This window comes from Monodon monoceros, unplaced genomic scaffold (assembly GCF_005190385.1).
Source record: "Monodon monoceros isolate NGI ecotype Baffin Bay Population unplaced genomic scaffold, NGI_Narwhal_1 Super_Scaffold_5, whole genome shotgun sequence".
In the NCBI taxonomy this organism is placed as follows: Eukaryota; Metazoa; Chordata; class Mammalia; order Artiodactyla; family Monodontidae; genus Monodon; species Monodon monoceros.
In genome coordinates this window covers 1095580-1114476 of record NW_021703782.1, presented here as the reverse complement: position 1 = coordinate 1114476, position 18897 = coordinate 1095580, and positions in this window count along the sequence as shown.

Here is an 18897-nt window from a genome sequence, read left to right as displayed (position 1 = left end):
CCTCCCTTTTTTTTCTTGAGGAGTCTGGCTAAAGGTCTATCAATTTTGTTTATCTTTTGAAAGAACCAGCTTTTAGTTTTATTGATCTTTGCTATTGTTTCCTTTGCTTCTGTTTCATTTATTTCTGCTCTGATCTTTACGATTCCTTTCCTTCTACTAACTTTGGGTTTCATTTGCTCTCCTTTCTCTAGTTGCTTTAAGTGTGAGGCTAGGTGGTTTATTTGAGATTTTTCTTGTTTCCTGAGGTAGGATTGTATTGCTATAAACTTCCCTGTTAGAAGCGCTTTTGCTGAATCCCATAGGTTTTGGGTCGTCGTGTTTTCGTTGTCATTTGTCTCTAGGTAAGTTTTGATTTCTTCAGTGAACCATTGGTTGTTTAGTAGCATATTGTTTAGCCTCCACGTGTTTGTGTTTTTTTACAGCATTTTTCTTGTAGTTGATTTCTAGCCTCATAATGTTGCGGTCGGAAAAGATACTCGGTATGATTTCAATTTTCTTAAATTTACCGAGGCTCAAATATTGCATTCTTCAGGCATAGTGGAGTGTGCATTATTGCGTCCCAAATTAGACAGCAAATCATCGTTTATCATGCAACGACCTGTGCTGAAGAATACGTGTTGACATGAGTAAGCACTCCTCGCGTGGCCCTGCTCACAGACCAGCCATGTTCGGAAACACTAGAAACTTTAAAACAGCGTACCTCATCACAGCAGAATTTCTTCACAAAAATAAAAATTGAAATGAGGCTCCCACCGAAATAAATTTCCAGTTGTCTCATTTATTAGCCCAGCAAGAAAAGCCATTCACCAGTGCTGGGTTCGTTCAATTATACTTGATTGCAGCAGCTGAAGAGGCGCACTTTCAGGAAAGGAGCTTGTTTAGCTGATCTCCTTCAGCAGGAGCGGCTGCGTGAAGAGCGAGGCCCTTGGAAGCAGCCTCAGGAAACAAAGTGGCTTCGTATTTGCAAGGCAAACGCCTCCCAGCTGTTTCTCTTTGTGCTTGGTGAGTCGATGGGTGTTGCTGACACGCCTCAGTTGATGTGAGGTGTCGACACGGAGTTCAAAGCGATGAAGAGTTGAACGTCTATGAAAAGGTGCCTGGGACGGAGAGGTAAGGGTGTCTTTAAAGGCGTGGAGAAAGCCCTAATTCAGCACAGTTTGGTGCGGGATCTGTGTGTGCAATGATAGTGGTAAATGTGTGTATCGAGCAGGAAAATGCTTATTTGGGCAAATTTGCAGGACTTATGAAAGTGTGAGTTGTTTAAAGGCTATGATTTTCCATAAATTCACCAGAAGGTACTTTGAGGAAAATACTTGACTCTCTCACGTTTTACTGAATCAGTAGTGTCAACTGTGAACCCCACTCCCTTTCGTGGACCCAGCATGCTCAGTTCCATGAATTTTTGTCTGAAATAGAGGCTGAATATCCTGATTTGCCCTGCCTCACAGCACCTCCATAACTGAGCATCGGTAACCTGTCGTTAGGATATTTTTGAACTCAGAGCTGATACTGAAATTTTCCAGAACGGAAGAATTGCCATCAACCACTGTTTTCAGACTCGAAATAGCATTGAATTAGCTTCTGCTGCATTTGATAATGTTTCCTGATGAGTTCAGCCTAAAATTAGAAGGTGAAATAGTACAAATGTTAAATTTACTCTTTGGTGAAGCCATTTTGGTGATAACGACCGTCATTGGAATCACAAGTACAGTCAAGCTACTTTATATGTTTCGTGTTGTATCAAAAGTTAAAACACGAAGCAGGATCCTTATTCACTCACAAAGTTGCACCTCATAGATTTTCCAAACTCAGGCGACACCTCCAGCAGTGTATTTCAAAGCCCAATGAAGCGCAAAGGAAATTTTCATCTTTCAACCTCCATATAATTATGTAATTGAGGAGTTCCACCTGGCTTTCAGCTGGAAGTGGTGGTCTGCAGTGTGATGATGGGCTGAAGGAGTATGTCAGGAACAGAGCCTAACAGAATCGTATAAGCACCTTCTGAGACCCGGGTTCGCTCCATTAAGAGCGTTTGCCTGTGGTCTGGCAGTATTTGGGCGGGTCTACATGAGAAGGCATTTTCAAAGATGTTGTATGTAAATATCGTTACAAATTAGCATTAACCAACGATCATTTGCAACGTATTTTGATGAAAGGGAAGGAACCCCAACTAAGTGAAATATTACCCTCCCTCCAAAATTCCCTTCTCCTAAGTAGACCTGTATTACAAAAAATATGCTCCATTATTTTATTTTTCATTTCGTCAATTCAAATTTGAAGAGTTATTTTTCTTCAGCGATATGATTACCTACATAATATCTTCAGTTTTGTCGCTGGGCCGCCAAAGCCAAAATATTTACTGTCTGGTCCTTTACAGAGCAAGCTTGCTGAGACCCGTACCTGAAGGCAGGATGCTAACAGTTCCCAAAACGATGTGAAAAGGTGTGACTGATCTCAACAGGTGGAAAATTTCAGGTGGGTCTTGTTGTTGTTGTTTAATTCCTAGCAATCTTAAAGAAATTACCAAGTTCTCCTAAATATGTAATCGAAATAGAAGTTTCTACTGACTGACTGACTCTTAATAGTCCTGCCTCCAAAGCAGGGGACTCATTTTTCTATAGTGTCACGTGCTTCTAACATTATTGGTAAAGGAGAATATAAAAAGAGTTACCCACAGATCCTAGCCCTCTGCAAGGTTGTTTTTCTTCAGCTGGAAGAACTTGAAGTGGATAAGCATGACTTACAGTTGACCCCTTCCTCTCATTTCCCCTGACAATGAGGCAAATTCCCTAAGAGTAGCCTCCTTACTTTCTTGTCCAACTACGTGTTCTCAGTGCCTGGAACCATCCTTGCACAGAGCAGGCCTGCACTGCAAGTTTATTGATAAACTAACAAGCAAAAGGGCGATATTATTGAAAAGTATTTTCATAGAAAGTCTATATACCACTATACTAAGAAAACGTTCTCTAACTTTCCAACTCGGGCTGTGCCCTGACTGTGCTGACTTGGGACTCTTAGTTGTTGGGTTTTGCGGACAATTTCTCCACCGGGATGCTTTCGCAAGCCTCCAGGGGATTCTCTTCTTCCTCCTGCTGGAGCAGACACTGAATTTACCTTCTCTGAGACAAAAGACCATAAACTAAAGCCCCGTGAATGAGATGAATGGCTATGACCAAAATCGATGCTAAATCATGGTGGTTATTTGAAATGGAAAGGACTAATGTATGAAATAGAACCAAAGAAGGATGAAAAACGTTCTCTTCCTTGAAGCCATGTGAAGGTAGTGTGTCTTAGGAGAGTGGTGGGCTAAATGTGGAGAAAAAGGAAAAAGAAAACATATTAGACTTGGTCAGCGTTTAGCGCTGTCTGAAGGATAGTGAGAAAGAGAGAACCCCAGTCCCTAAAAGAGTATAAGCTCTTATGAGACGGAGAACCTGTAAGGAATAGATATTGTTTTCTTTGTGCATCTCACATGCTAAGTAAATGTCGTGTGATTCTTTTGTGTTTTTTTGGGTGCCTTGACACTAAGAGGGGTCGTAAAAGAGAGACTTGAGTTTGTTCACCAACAAATGATAGAGCTTCATTTTACCATTAATTAGTTGGCATTCTCTCTCTCTCTCTCTCTTTTTTTTTTTCCTATATCTTATTATGGTGGGCCTAAACTGACAAAAATAAGTTTCTTAACCTATAGAGTCAAGTTATATCCTAGCTTTAGAGAACCTCACCAAGAAAATGCATCTCTTGGAGTCTATCACTAACTTTCTTCCTTGAGCTGTTTCCTCCTTTAGAAAAGCAGTAGACTGACACCATAGTAACAGGGGTTATGATAAATGCCCATATGAATAAGTTGATGCCCAGTATGTCTTATTGTGAGACCTATGATAATTCTGAGATACTAATGTTATCATGGTTACTTATATATTAGTAGTGAAATAAATCTGTGACGAACAAAACTTCTGTGTACTGAGGAGTAACAGAACTGCTTGGATTAAGTACTTTAATGGACAGATGACTTAAAAGAAACTTTCACCATCTGTTTTGCATCTAAATACAAGCTCAGAAGAAAGGTTATTCACACCAGATGCAATGCCTGCTACACTATACGTGAGCTAACTTTTTTATTCTAAGTATCAGGCATTTGTTATCCTCCCATGACATTTCAAACACTCATCGGCTTAGGCCACTCTTCTTTCCTGATGTAGTGAGTCATGCTTTGTGGCAAACAGATTCAATGTGTAAATCAGCATGAAAACTAGCTGCCTCTGTGATCACACCGCACAGTTAAAGACATTCACTGTTAAATTAAGTACATCTGTTTTCCTCTAGGCAGCCTCAGGAAGGAAATTTGCTTTTAAATCTCATTATATTCAAATTAATGGATAAAGAAAGGATTGAGCCTAAATATTTATATATATTATGTATTTAGATATTTCTCCAAGACATATTTAGGAACAGAAAGAAGGATGCCAAATAATTAGCATCTTTTATTCTAATTTCCATTATTTGAGAAAGATGTGTCTTTTTCACATTTTTCTTCTTCTCTATTTAGGAAGCATCTGGCATCTCAGATTTATTTCTCCCATATTGTTCTAGAAACAAAGTAAGACTAAATTTGATTCTAGCCCCTGCATTCATTTCCATCTTACTAAGCTTCTCATTTATTTTCGGAACCATCTGGATGTTATGGTCTTCGAAGGGAAGATATTCTGCCAGATCTCACTAAATAAGTGGCCTTTCTATTATGTTCCAATTCTTATGTAAACCTTCCTTAATACTGTCGTTTATATATGCTAGTCATTTAAAAGGAGAGACACTGTAGACTGAAGTCTTAAAAGTGCCTGGTTAATCCACTTTTCCAGTCTCATCTTACATTTCTACTCCACTTGTCCAATATGCTTCCCCAAATCCTGCCCTTTGTGCTTTGATAATAGCTTTCTTTTTTTATCGGCAGTGGTTCTCAAGTCCATTTCTCTTTGCTTCCACTACAGAATTCTCTAAATATATTGGTCTTTTAAAAGCACTTTTAAAAGGTAACATATAATCCACTGCTCACACTTCTGACATTAACACTATTTCATAGCATAGTAGAGGAACCGAATGTAAAACTTAAAGGTTTCTGAGTGGTAAGGAAATAGTCGCCATCAACCTCTTGACTTGGCGTAGAAACACATAGAGCTGTTCTTGGTTCTTAGATCAGAAACTCACGGCTGACTTCAAAGGACTCACGTCTCCTTGTGTGTATGTGACCTAAATGGCCAGCAGCCTCCTAAAACTTCCAGTGTCAGTGGTACAGAGCAGCCATCAGCTGATTTATCTGTAAAGGACCAAGTAGCAAACACTTGAGGTTTTGTGAGCCATAGTATTTCTGTTGCAACTACTCAACGACGCTAGTAGAGCATGAAATTATAGCATAGTATAGGCAATACTTAAATTGTGTTTTAATAAAGACCTATTGTGTTTTAATAAAACTTTATTTACAAAAGCACATGCAAACTGGATTTGTCCTGCTTGCAGTAGTTTGCCAATCCTGGGATAGAGTTTTCATTGGGAAATGACTGTCCGGACAGAAACTAGACTTCCCAGGGCTGAGGAGAATTTTTCATTAAGTTAATTCTCATGGCCGTGTGTGTGGTGTGTGTGTGGTGTGTGTGTGTGTGTGTGTGTGTGTGTGTGTCTGTCTGTCTGTCTGTCTGTCTCTCTCTCTGTCTCTCTGTCTCTGTCTCTGTCTCTCTCTTCCCCTCCTCCTCTCCCTCCCCCCCATATAGATAAGAGAGAATTAAATGTACTGATTAAAAGTGTCTCTTTCAACTATGAGTTGACGTCACCATCTCATAACATTGGCTGGTGTTTCAATGGCCACCTATGACAAATGCTATGACATTTTTGGGTCCAAGCTAAGGAGAAATGAGTATGGACTTAATGGGATATGTTTATATGGTTTTCAGTAATTCCTCTGTCTCAGTCTGTGTGCAGTCAGGAGACAGATTCCACCCTGCAGTTTAAATTGGGAAATTTATTGTAAAGACATTTTAGGTTATAAAATAGGAGAGTAAACATGAAAATGTTAATGGAAACCCAGCAGTGTCCCAGGGCTGAGGGAGAGTCCTCCAGTTGAGTTTGGATATTTCTGGAGGAAGTGTGGTTGCAGCTCACAGGATGTGGAGAATTTCTCTGGGTGTCTCATGCAGCGTCAGTTTGCAGCACCAGGCAGGCAGGGAGGGATCCCTTCAGGTGTCAGCTGGTGGGTGTGTGTTCAGGGCTCAGGAATGTGTCAGAGGCCTGGAGCTTGTTGTGCTCTTGCTGGAAGGGCTGTGGACCGTTAGCCACCAGGCCCAAGCATGCAGGAAAGAAAGGGGGAAAAGGCAAAAGCATAGCAGCTGAAATCAGAAAATGAAACACCTTCCCCTTTTTAATGTCTTGCTTGGACCCTCTACTTAAATAGCTTAACATTGTGCCAGCTGGCAAAAATCATATTTAAAAGGTTTAGATGCAAAATATCATGTCTAAAATAAGCTACAAGGATACATTGTACAACACAGGGAATATAGCCAATATTTTATAACTCTAAATGGAGCATAAACTTTGAAAAGTGTGAACCACTATATTGTACACCTGTAACTTATGTAATATTGTACAGCAACTATACTTCAATTAAAAAAAGGTTTAGATCAATTTTGACAGAACAGCAATGAACGGTGATTTTGGCGCTGAGAGGAAAATGACACAGCCCCGTGTGCACACAGTTCCTGTCCGATGTCCCCCTCCTGAGTCCCCCTTGCTGACCCCCTTGGGTCATGGGTTGAAGGTCTTAAGCCAAAGGTCACCTTGTGGTTTACATCTGTCCTATGGTCTCAGGTGGTGGAGGGAAACATTAGAGGAAACCTATAGACCCGGAAGCCACTCAAACCTATTCTGTTCATCAGTTGGATAATTGTAAGCTTACCATTAATTTCTCGTAAATGCACATTTATTTTGAAAGGGGTGAAATGAAAAATTTTCAGAATTTTCATGTTGAATGCAACTGGAAAAGAAAGGATTGTTGAGGTGTGAGTTACTTATTAAATATATTTAATTATTTCAGAATTTTGTTACATTTCTGATGTTTTCAGCTTTTTAAAATAACTCTAAGTGTGATTTCTCATTCTAAAAACATTGAACAAATATTATATATACATAGTATTTCTAATGTTTGCATTCTTTTTCTTAAAATGTTCTCCAAAAATTATGGAAATATCCCAAATCCTGAATCCATCCCTGCAAAAAATCTGACAATAAAATAATCAAGCTGATGACATTTTGACAAGGACATTGAACTCTTGCGGAGATTATTTTTAAAAGAAAATGTCCTTAAGAACTTGGAATAATTAAATATAGATTTTGTATATAAGCTCCCAAGACTGTTTCAAGTAAAGAAAAAAATGATCATCACGAAGTGTCTTCTGGAATCCACATGTTGTATGAACTTGTTCGTTATCATTTTTTGGTACTTATTGGTGGTTTTTAATTAAAAAAAGATTCTAAACATTTGAACCAAAAAGGTGGTTTCCCGAAACTATGCTTTGAGGGTGAATATTTTTGCTTTAGTTTATATAGGTCCTTCTGAGGTTTTCTGTTCTTCAGGGAGACTTCCAGATGATGATTTTTACCGGAAAAGGGAGATTCAGCTGGGGAGTCATCATCACATCTTAAAATCTACAAAACCAAGGGAACACATCTTACTGCCCTAGCGTGGAAGTAACGCAGTAGAATAGATAAAGAAGATGAGAGCGGGCAGCTAGAGTAGAGCTGAAATATAAGAGAAAAGCAGTTATAAGAGCGTGTCTGGGAGAAACTCAGAGAGGAAAAGCAGAAAGGTTAACACTTAGGAGGAGAGGAGAAAAGGGCTAAATTCAAACTGCCCATGGAATGTCTTTGCTGTAAGACTAAGGACCCTGCTTCCTGGGAGGGGAACAAAATCACCTGACTTCATTATGTTTTTACTTTACTGAGTCCAGGAGAGGGGCCGCAGAATCAAAAAAGTAAAATGTCCTTAACGAATACTGCCTTTTTCACTCAAGTTAAAAGGACTTGCTAAGAAAACTAACACGAACTGTGCTGCGAAAGTTAGAAGACAGCTTTCCCTGTTGTAGAAAACACGGATTTCACAGAGGTGATGGGCAGCATCCTGCCGCCCCTGAGGTGGAGCCACACCCTCATCATCAACACCTGTGCCCGTGCTCCGTTACCTGGCAACGAGGGAGCCAGGCTGTTGATGGGATGACGTCTGTTAATCAGCTGGCTTTGGGGTGGGGCGATGACCCTGCGTTGTCAGGTGGGCCCAATAACCACCAGGGCCTTTATAAGCCGAGGAGGGAGGGAGGGAAGAACCAGACAGAAGAGGCGGGGAAGGGTCACGTTTCCAAGAACCCGCAAGCAGCCTCTGGGAACTGGGGAAGACCAGGATTCTACAGATCCCACCCTAGAGCCGCCGGAAGGAGCGCAGCGCTGATATCACCGCGCCTTTAGTCCAGGGACACCCGCATCTGACTTCTGACCTCCAGGTAACACGTGTGTCGCGTTGTTGTAAGGCACCAAGTTTGTGGTAATTGTGCTGCGTTGTAGTTGCACGTATAAGTGTTCCGTGACTTTCATGTAGTAAACTTTGTGAAGACAGATTTTATTCCCTTTTCATATTTTCCCCACCACTTCCACAGTACAGGATGATAATAAATGCTTGCTTAAATAACGGGTGAATTAAAGCACCGTTTTCCTGTCTTATCAGTAAGCTGAACACACAAGTCCTACTTACTAGACTTTCTCTTCACCAGAACAAAGGTATGTGATCAGCTCTCCCTAGAGGTCCTGTTCAGTTCAGACTGAGAACATTTCATGACTCAAAATGAGAAAAAGCAGATCAGAATATTGAAATAGTTCTTACATTTATTTCATTGTTCCCAAAGCTCTTCTTTGAGATGACACTTCCATAACTTAGTTTCTCCCTTTACATTTTTTATAATACAAAAGAATGTGCTGGGGAAAAAACACAAAATAAATTCAAAACCTTATCCCTGATTATAAATGTAAGTATTTGAAATATAACCCTACAACAGAGAGATTTAAAAATACACTTATTCAATGAACTGGATTGCACTAAGGCCCTGTATGTTATGTTTATTATTATACTTTTTGTTAAGGAATTACTGTCTTCTTGAGACCGTGTCTGAAGGAATCTTCCCAAAGGCCTTTCATAACCGACCCCTCCCTCCCTCCAACCTCTGTGTTATTTCTACGCAGGAATAAGTCCAAACTAATTCATGCCCAGGATTGCAAACAAATGTTATGCATTACGTCTAGGGAAACCATGCTCCTTTCTAAGCATGCCAGTGTACGTTTCTCAGCTCTGCCTCCAGAGCTCTCACAAGGCCTCCTCCACAGTTTACCCTGATATAGCTGAAGACCAGCCTAAGCTGCTTTTAATATGAGCATCTCTCACACTTGAGGGAAGTGTTCATACACCCTCTCTGCACATTTTTTGTATTCCGTGACGCAGACCAAGTCGATAAAAGAGCATAGCCCGCTTCCACTGACATTCATGGGTGGTGATAATTTTAGATGATTTTACGTGCCAGACGCAGAGCAGAGCGTGAAGCAGAACAAGATGACGTAAAGATCGTTGCCTTCGCAAAGGTCACCAAGCAGGAGAGCTGGGGAGACTGAGACCTGCCAGTTTCAGCCGGTCCACCTTGATGCTTGGGGGCTGTACAATTTAACTTCTGAATAATTCAGTGGTGCTCCTTCTACTTGCTTGTGTTAAATCACTTAACACCTCAAAATATAAGTGTTTCAGTGTTGAAGAGCTTAAAGGAAAGCTAATACTAGACTGCTGAGGTATTTTTATTAAAGGTCAGGGCACTGACATTAATGATAATAGTAACAGCAGTGACAACAAAAATAGCGAATACTGGCGCTGTTCTAAATGCTAGCTCAGTTAATTAACTATTTATCGTCCACTGGCAATGAAGAGGGGGAATGCGTGTGGAAAGAGATCTGAGATATCGTCTCTGCCATCCTAACATAATCTTGGATGTTTAGCATTAAAGGTGAAATAAATCAAAAGTCCACATATTTAATTTATTTAAAATGAGTGGCCTGAATGAAACACCTTCACTGTAGGTGTTCACAGAAAGGGACAAGGAAAGGTATAGAGCTCGACACAATGCCTTTGATGTCTGCATAACTGAACTGGCCAGCTCTTGCAGAATTATTTGAGATTCTGCTTTGCTTGCGTAGTAGAAAGCAAATGAGTAGAAAATGTATGTTACCTTTCTAGCTGTGCCGTTAATGTCTTCTGCTTAATCCTAGGTAGAAATAGCCATTTAATAATGTACGCAGATTTTCACGTTACATTTTGTTTTTATATAAAGAATATACCTTTATTTTTTATCATAATTTTAACTGTTACTTATTTGGCAATATATTGATTTTTCTCTTTTTTTATTGAAGGAGAGTTGACATACAATGTTAGTGGCAGATATACAACATAGTGGTTCGCTACTTGTGTACATCATGAATTGATTGTCAGGATGAGTCTAGTAACTGTAACACCAAATTATTGTAATGTTATTGGCTCTATTCTCTATGTTGTACATTGCATCCTTGTGACTTGCAAACTTTCAGTTATAAAATAAGTACCTCTTAATCCCCTTCACCTTTTTCACCCAGTCGCCCAACCCCCTCCCTTCTGGCAACCGCCTGTGTTTCCTGTCTGTGAGTCTCTTTGCATTTTGTTTTGTATATTCCGCATATAAGTGAAATCAAACAGTATTTGTCTTCTGTCTGACTTAATTTGCTTAGTGTAATACCCTCTAGATCCATACATGTTGTCAGAAATGGCAAGATTTCATTCTCTTTATGGCTGAGTAATATTCCATTTTAATTATTTATATATATATATATATATATATATATACACATATACATATACATACACACACACACCACTCTTGATTATCCATTCATCTGTCAATGGACACTTAGGTTGCTTCCATGTCTTGGCTATTGAAAATAGTGCTGCAGTAAACATAGGGTGCATATATCTTTTTGAATTAGTGTTTTTGTTTTCTTCAGGTGAATACGCAAAAGTGGAATTGCTGGATCATCTGGTAGTTATATTTAATTTTTAGAGTTACCACCACACCAGTTTCCATAGTGACTGTACCGATTTACATTCCTACCAATAGTGCATGAAGGTTCCTTTTTCTCTTCATCCTTGCCAACATTAGCTTTTTTTTAACATTGTTGTTGGAGTATAATTGCTTTACAATGGTGTGTTAGTTTCTGCTTTATAACAAGGTGAATCAGCTATACATATACATATATCCCCATATCCCCTCCCTCTTGCATCTCCCTCCCACCCTCCCTATCCCACCCCTCTAGGTGGTCACAAAGCACGGAGCTGATCTCCCTGTGCTATGCGGCTGCTTCCCACTAGCTATCTATTTTACATTTGGTAGTGTATATATGTCCATGCCACTCTCTCACTTCTTCCCAGCTTACCCTTCCCCCTCCCCGTGTCCTCAAGTCCATTCTCTACGTCTGTGTCTTTATTCCTGTCCTGCCCCGAGGTTCTTCAGAACCATTTATTTTTTTAGATTCCATATATATGTGTTAGCATACGGTATTTGTTTTTCTCTTTCTGACTTACTTCATTATGTATGACAGACTCTAGGTCCAGCCACCTCACTACAAATAACTCAATTTCATTTCTTTTTATGGCCGAGTAATATTCCATTGTATATGTGTGCCACATCTTCTTTATCCATTCATCTGTCGATGGACACTTAGGCTGCTTCCACAACATTAGCTTTTTGTTGTCTTTTTGTTAGTAGACATTCTGACTGGTGTGAGTTGACATCTCATTGTGCTTTTGATTTGCATTTCCATGGATGATTAGGGATATTGAGCATCTTTTCATGTGTCGGTTGGCCATCTGTATGTCTTCCTTGGAAAAATGTCTCTTCAGGTCCTCTGTTGATATTTTTTGTCAGATTGATTTTTTTCTTTTGGATATTGAATTGTATGAGTTCTTCGTGTATTGTGGATGTTAACCATTTATCTGATACATTGTTTGCAAATATCTTCTCCCATTCAGTATGTGGCATTTTTGTTTTATTGATAGTTTCCTTAGCTATGCAAAAGATTGTTAGTTTGATGTAGTCCCATTTATTTATTTTTGTTTTTGTTCCCCTTGCCTGAGGAGATTGCGTCAAAAAATATTGCTAAGACTGATGTCAAAGAGTGTATTGCCTATGCTTTCTTTTGGGACTTCTATGGTTTCAGCTTTTACATTTAAGTCTTTACTCCGTTTTAAATTTGTTTTTGTATATGGTGTAAGAAAATGTTACAGTTTCATTCTTTTACATGTAGCTGTCCAGTTTTCCCAACACAATTTATTGAAGAGACTGTCTTTTTCCCGCTGTGTATTCTTGGTTCATGTGTTCTAAATTAATTGACCATATAAGTATGGGTTTATTTCTGTGCTCTCTATTCTGTTGCATTGACCTGTGTTTCTGTTTTTGTTCCAGTACCATGCTGTTTTGATTGCTGTAACTTTGTAGTATAGTTTGAAGATACCGAGCATGATGCCTCCCTCTTTGTTTTTCTTTCTGAAGATCGCTTTGACTGTGTGGGGTCTTTCGTGGTTCTAAACAAATTTTAGGATAATTTGTTTCATTTGTGTGAAAAATACCATTGGTGTTTTAATAGGGCTTGGATTGAACCTGTAGATTGCTTTGGTAGTATACACATTTTAACAATATTAATTCTTCCAATCCATTAACTCAAGATATCTTTCCATTTCTTTGTGTCATTTTCAGTTTATTTTCTTAACGTCTTATAGTTTTTAGAGTATAGGCTTTTCACCTCCTTATTAAAGTTATTCCTAGGTATTTCATTCTTTTTGGTTAAAGTGTATAATGTTAGCTGTGGGTTTATCATAATAATATGACGTATTGTGTTGAGGCATGTTCCCTCTATATCCACTTTGTTGAGAGTTTTTATTGTAAATGGATATCAGATTTGTCAAATGCATTTTCTGCTTCTATTGATGGGATTTTTATCCTTCATTTTGTTAATATGGTGTACCACATTGATTGTGTGGATATTGACCTTCCTTGCGTCCCTGAGATAAATCCCAATTGATCACTGTGTATGATTCTTTTAATGTAATGTTGAATTCAATTTGCTAATATTTTTTGAGTATCTTTGCATCTGTGTTCATTAAGGATATTGGCCTGTAATTTTCTTTTTTTTTGTAGTGCCTTTATCTGGATTTGGTATCAGGGTAATGTTGGCCTTGTAGAATGGGTTTGGAAGCATTCCTTCCTCCTCAGTTTTTTGGAATCACTTGAACAATAGGTGTTAATTTTTCTTTATGTGTTTTGTGTAATTCACCAATGAAGCCATCTGGTCCTGAACGTTTTCCTTGAGAGTATTTTGATTGCCAATTCAATTTCATTACTAGTGATCAGTCTGTTCAGACTTTCTATTTCTTTCTGGCTCAGTGTTGGGAGCATGTATGTTCCTAGGAACTTACCCATTTCTTCTAGGTGGCTCAGTTAGTTGGTGTATAATTGTTCATGGTAATCTCTTATAAATCTTTGTACTTCTGTGGTGTTGCTTGTAACTTCTCCTCTTTCATTTCTGACTTTATTTATTTGGGCCCTGTCTCTTTTTTTTGTTGATGAATCTGGCTGAAAATTTATCAGTTTTGTTTATCTTTTCGAAGAATGAACTCTTAGTTTCAATGATCTTTTCTATTGTCTTTTAGTTCTCTATTTCATTTATTCTACTGTGATCTTTATTATTTCCTTTCTTTGGGCTTTGTTTGTTCTTCTTTATCTAGTTCCTTTACGTGTAAGTTTATATTGTTTGAGATTCTTGTTTCCAGAAGTAGGCCTGTATTGCTGTGAACTTCCCTCATGGAACTGCTTTTGCTGTGTCCCATAGATTTTGGATCATTGTGTTTCTGTTTTCGTGTGTAGCCAGGTATTATTTTTTGTCTCCTCTTTGATTTCTTCAGTGATTCACTGGTTCTTTAGTAGCATGTTGTTTAGCCTCCATGTGTTTGTATTTTTTTAATAGTTTTCTTCTTGTCGTTGTAATTAAGTCTCATAACTTGTGGTTGGAAGAGATGCTTTATATGATTTCAACCTTCTTAAATTTATTGAGACTTGTTTTGTGGCCTAACATGTGACCTACTATGGAGAATGTTCCATGTGCACTTGAAAATAATGTGTATTCTGCTGTTATTAGAAGAAATGTCCTGCAGATAACTATTAAGTTTGTCTGGTCTAATGCATCGTTTAAGGCCAGTGTTTCCTTATTGATTTTCTGTCTGGATGATCTGTCATCCATTGATATAGTGGGTTGTTAAAATCCCCTACTATTATTGCATTACTGTCAAGTTCTCCCTTTGTGTCTGTTAATATTTGCTTTATATATTGACATGCTCCTATGTTGGGTGCATGTATATTTATAATTGTTATATCTTCTTGTTGGATTGATCCCTTTATCATTATGTAGTGTCCTTTGTCAATTGTTATAGTCTTTGTTTTAAAGTCTATTTTGTCTACTATGAGTATTACTACCCCAGCTTTCTTTATGTTCCCATTTGTACAGAATATCTTTTTCAATCCTGTCAGCTTCAGTCTGTGCGTCTTTGGCTCTGAGGTGAGCCGGTTGTAGGAAGTATTTAAATGAGTCTTTTTTCTTTCTTTTTTTTTTTTTGGTGGTACGTATGTCTCTCACTGTCGTGGCTTCTCCCGCTGCGGAGCACAGGCTCCGGATGCGCAGGCCCAGCGGCCATGGCTCACGGGCCCAGCCACTCCGCAGCATGTGGGATCTTCCCGGACCGGGGCACGAACCCGTGTCCCCTGCATGGGCAGGTGGACTCTCAACCACTGTGCCACCAGGGGAGCCCGAGTCTTGTTTCTTTTATCTATTCAGGCACCCTGGGTCTTTTGATTGGAGGATTTAGTCCATTAGCATTTAAAGTAATTATTATAGGCATGTACGTATTACCATTTTGTTAATTGTTTTATGGTTGTTTTTGTTTTCGGTTCTGTCTCTTTCCTTGTGATTTGATGATTTTCTTTAGTGTTAGGTTTGTATTCTTTATATATTTTTTGTGTGTCTTTTCTAGGTTTTTGGTTTGTGGTTACTATGAAGTTCACATATAACAACCTGTGTGTACCATACAGATGTCTATTTTACATTGGTGGTCACTTACATTTCTGTGCATTCTGAAAGCACTACAGTTTCCCCTGCCATTTTACATTTTTGGTGTCATATTTTATGTTTTTAGTTTTATGTGCCACTTAACTAATTATTTTATATATAGGCAATTTTACAACTTTGGTCTTTTTAACCTTCTTACTGGCTTTATCATTGGTGGTTGAACTACCTTTAATATGTTTGCCTTTACCAGTGAGATTTTGTCTTCCATAATTTTCTTGTTTCTAGTTATCATTATTTTCTTTTCCATTTAAGAAGTTCCATTTAAGAAGTTCCATTAACATGTCTAGTAAGGTTTGTAGAGTGGTTATGAAGCCCTTTAGCTTTTGCTTGTCTGGGAAACTCTTTTTATCTCATATAATTCTGAATGATGACCTTGCTAGATAGAGTATTCTTGGTTGTAAGTTATTTATTTCATTTTAGTATGTTGAGTATATTGTGCCAGTCCCTTCTGACCTGTAAAATTTATGCTAAAAAAAAATCAGCTAGTAGTCTGATGGGGAAGGGCCAGGGCCCTTGTATAATTAGATGTGCTTCTCTTGCTACTTTTAAGATTCTCTCTTTATCCTTAACTTTTGATATTTTAATTATAACGGATCTCAGTGTAGCCCTATTTGGGTTCAATTGATTGGAAGTCCTTTGGGCCTCATGGGTCTGGATGTCCATTTCCTTCCCCAGGTTAGGGAAGTTTTCAGTCACTGTTTCTTCCAGTAGGTTTTCTGTCCCTTTCTCTGTTGTTCTGGGACCCCTATAATGCACGTTAATATGCTTGACGTTGTCACAGAGGTCCTTCATGCTATTCTCATTTTTTAAATTATTTTTTCCTTTGGCTTTTCTGATTGGGTGATTTCCACTACCCTGCCTTCCAAGTCACTGAACTGTTCTCCTTCCTCTAATCTGCTATTGATTTCTACTAATGTAGTTTTTCATTTAAGTTATTGTATTCTTCAGTTCTGATTGGTTCTTTTTTATATTTTCTATCTTTGTTGAAGTTCTCACTGAGTTCATTCATTCTTCTGAGTTCAGTGAGCAACTTTGTGACTGTTACCTTGAAATTTTTATCTGGAAAATGCTTATCTCTGTTTTGTTGAGTTCTTTTCCTGAGGTTTTTTCTTGTTCTTTCATTTGGAAGGTATTTTTTTTCTCTTCTCATTTTGCCTAACTTGCCATGTTTAATTCTCTATTAGGTATATAAACTACATCTCCCAGTCTCGAAAGAGTGGCTTCCTTATGTAGAAGGTGTCCTTTGAGGTCCAGTGGTGTAATCCCCCCTGGTCACCAGAGCCAGGTGCTCCAGGGGTGTCTCATGTGTGGGCTGCATGCACCCTCCCGTTGTGGTTGGGCCATGAGTGCTGCAGGTGTGCTGGTGTGCAGGGCTGGACCCCTGGAGTGGGAACTGCATTGGAGGGGCCAGCAAGGGGTGGATGGGTTGCGTGGAGCTTGTACTCAGGGAAAGCCAGGGTGAGGCACATGGTGTTAGGTAAGTTGATGGAGAGTGAAAGGAGTGGTATCCACCAGCGCTGAGTCGGGTAGGTGGAAGGAGAGTTAACGAAAAATTGGTGCCCACCATCACTTCCATCCCTGGAGAAAGTCCCGCTAGATATTTGACCCTCCAACACACACCCTAAAATTTTCAGTGAATCTCATTCCCATATGACCCAGGTGCTTTTCAAGCTGCTGCCTCTGTGATGGGACTTGGGGGTGAGTGAGTTTGTGTACATGCCCATTAAGAGCAGAGTCTTGGTTTCCCACAGCCCCCCAGCTCTCCCGGATGTAAGCCCCTCCGATTTCCAAAGCCACATATTATGGGGGCTCATCTTCCCAGTGAAGCCCCCTGAGCTGGGGTGGTATGACTCACAGTTGTGTCATCTCTCCTGCTTGTGGGTTGCCTACCTTGGGGTGTGGGTTCTGACTAGACCACATCTCTGCCCACCCTCCTCCTCAGGATGTGACCTTTTCTTTATATTCTTAGTTGTAGAAAATCTGTTCTGCTGGCCTTCAGAGATAGTTGCTCTATGTGTAGTTGTAGTTTTAGTGTGTCCATGGGAGGAGGTGAACTCAGGATCTTCCTACTCGGTTATCTTGTTTCAATCTCCTATAAATTTTTATTTTGAAATACTTCCTGACATAGAAAAAAGCTCCCAAAGTGCTGCAACTAGTTCTTACATACCCTTCACCCAGCTTCTCTGAATGTTAATATTTTAAATAACCGAAGCACAATTATCAAAAACAAGAAAATAACTTGAAAAATACCGTTAACTGATCCACATATCTTATTCACATTTTACCAATTGTCCCATCAATGTCATTTTACTGGTCCACTAACCCACATTGCATTTATTTGTCCTATCTCCTTAGTGTCCTCCAATCCAGGACAGTTCCTCAATCTTTTTAAGTGTCATGACTTGATATTTTCAAAGAGTTGCTTTATAGAATGTTTCTTGTTTGGGGTTCATCTGATATTTCTTCTGTATTAAATTCATGTTATTAATTTTTAGCAGGAATTCCACAAATGTGATGCATCCTTCTCAGTGCATCACATCAGGAAGTACGTGATGTTGATGTGTCTCAGTACGAGTGATGTTACCTTTGATCACTTGGTGAAGGTGATGCTTGACAGATATTTCATCCGTGGAGTTACTAATTTTTGCCTTTAAAATAAAACTTCAAGTCTGCACATTATCCTGTTTCTTATCTAATTCAGCATCAAATTTTAGTATCGATGATTCTTGTGCGTGATAATGATTACTCTGATATCGGCACATGGTGAGTTTCTGCATTCCTCAGGCATTCCACACTTACTATTTAGAATCTTACAGTAAGGAAGAGTTATATACCTTTGTCCCTATTTATTTGTTTGTATTTTTCCTGTTATTGTTCATTGGTATATATTTTTTTCTATGGGTTACAGTTCAATAATATTATTTATATAGATGTTCAAGTTGTCCCAATATGGAGCTCCTTCAAGCTGGCTCCAGTATCTTTGATAAGACCCTCCACCCCACCTTTTTAGCGCTTTACTTTCTGGTACCACGAGATGTGCCAAGAACATCTTGGTCTTTCTGTTCTCCTGTCCTGAACTCTGCCATTTTTATAAGTCTTGGACCTTTTATTGGAGAATGGTATTTAGGAACCAAGATACAGTACCAGGTGTGTTAATTGCTAATTTGTTATTATTGCTTCTAGATCCTCCAGTGGAAGAGGTGGGAGAATTTGGTGTATAAGTACATGCGTCTGTATCTGTCGGTATCCATCTACTTGTATATTTGCATAATGAAAACCATGCATTGTCCTGATGCCTTAAAGTCCCAACACCATGGGTTAACTCTATCCTCCCCCTTCCTTTTTTGTAGCATCTTTCTACAAACATGAAAACCCTGCTCTTAGTGTCCAATGTATTTATTTGCTCAATCCTACAGTATACATACAGTCTTACAACTTAGTCTCAGAATTCCTGACCCACCCCTTTATGAAAAATACTTTTCCTAATGAGAACATACAATTTGTGCATAGTTGTGTGTGTGTGTGTGTGTGTGTGTGTGTCTTTAGCCTTGCAGTGTTCAGCCAAAATGCTGTTTTTCTAAACAGTGGCTGCTCTCTCCTTCCCCAGGTGGCTCCACTGGG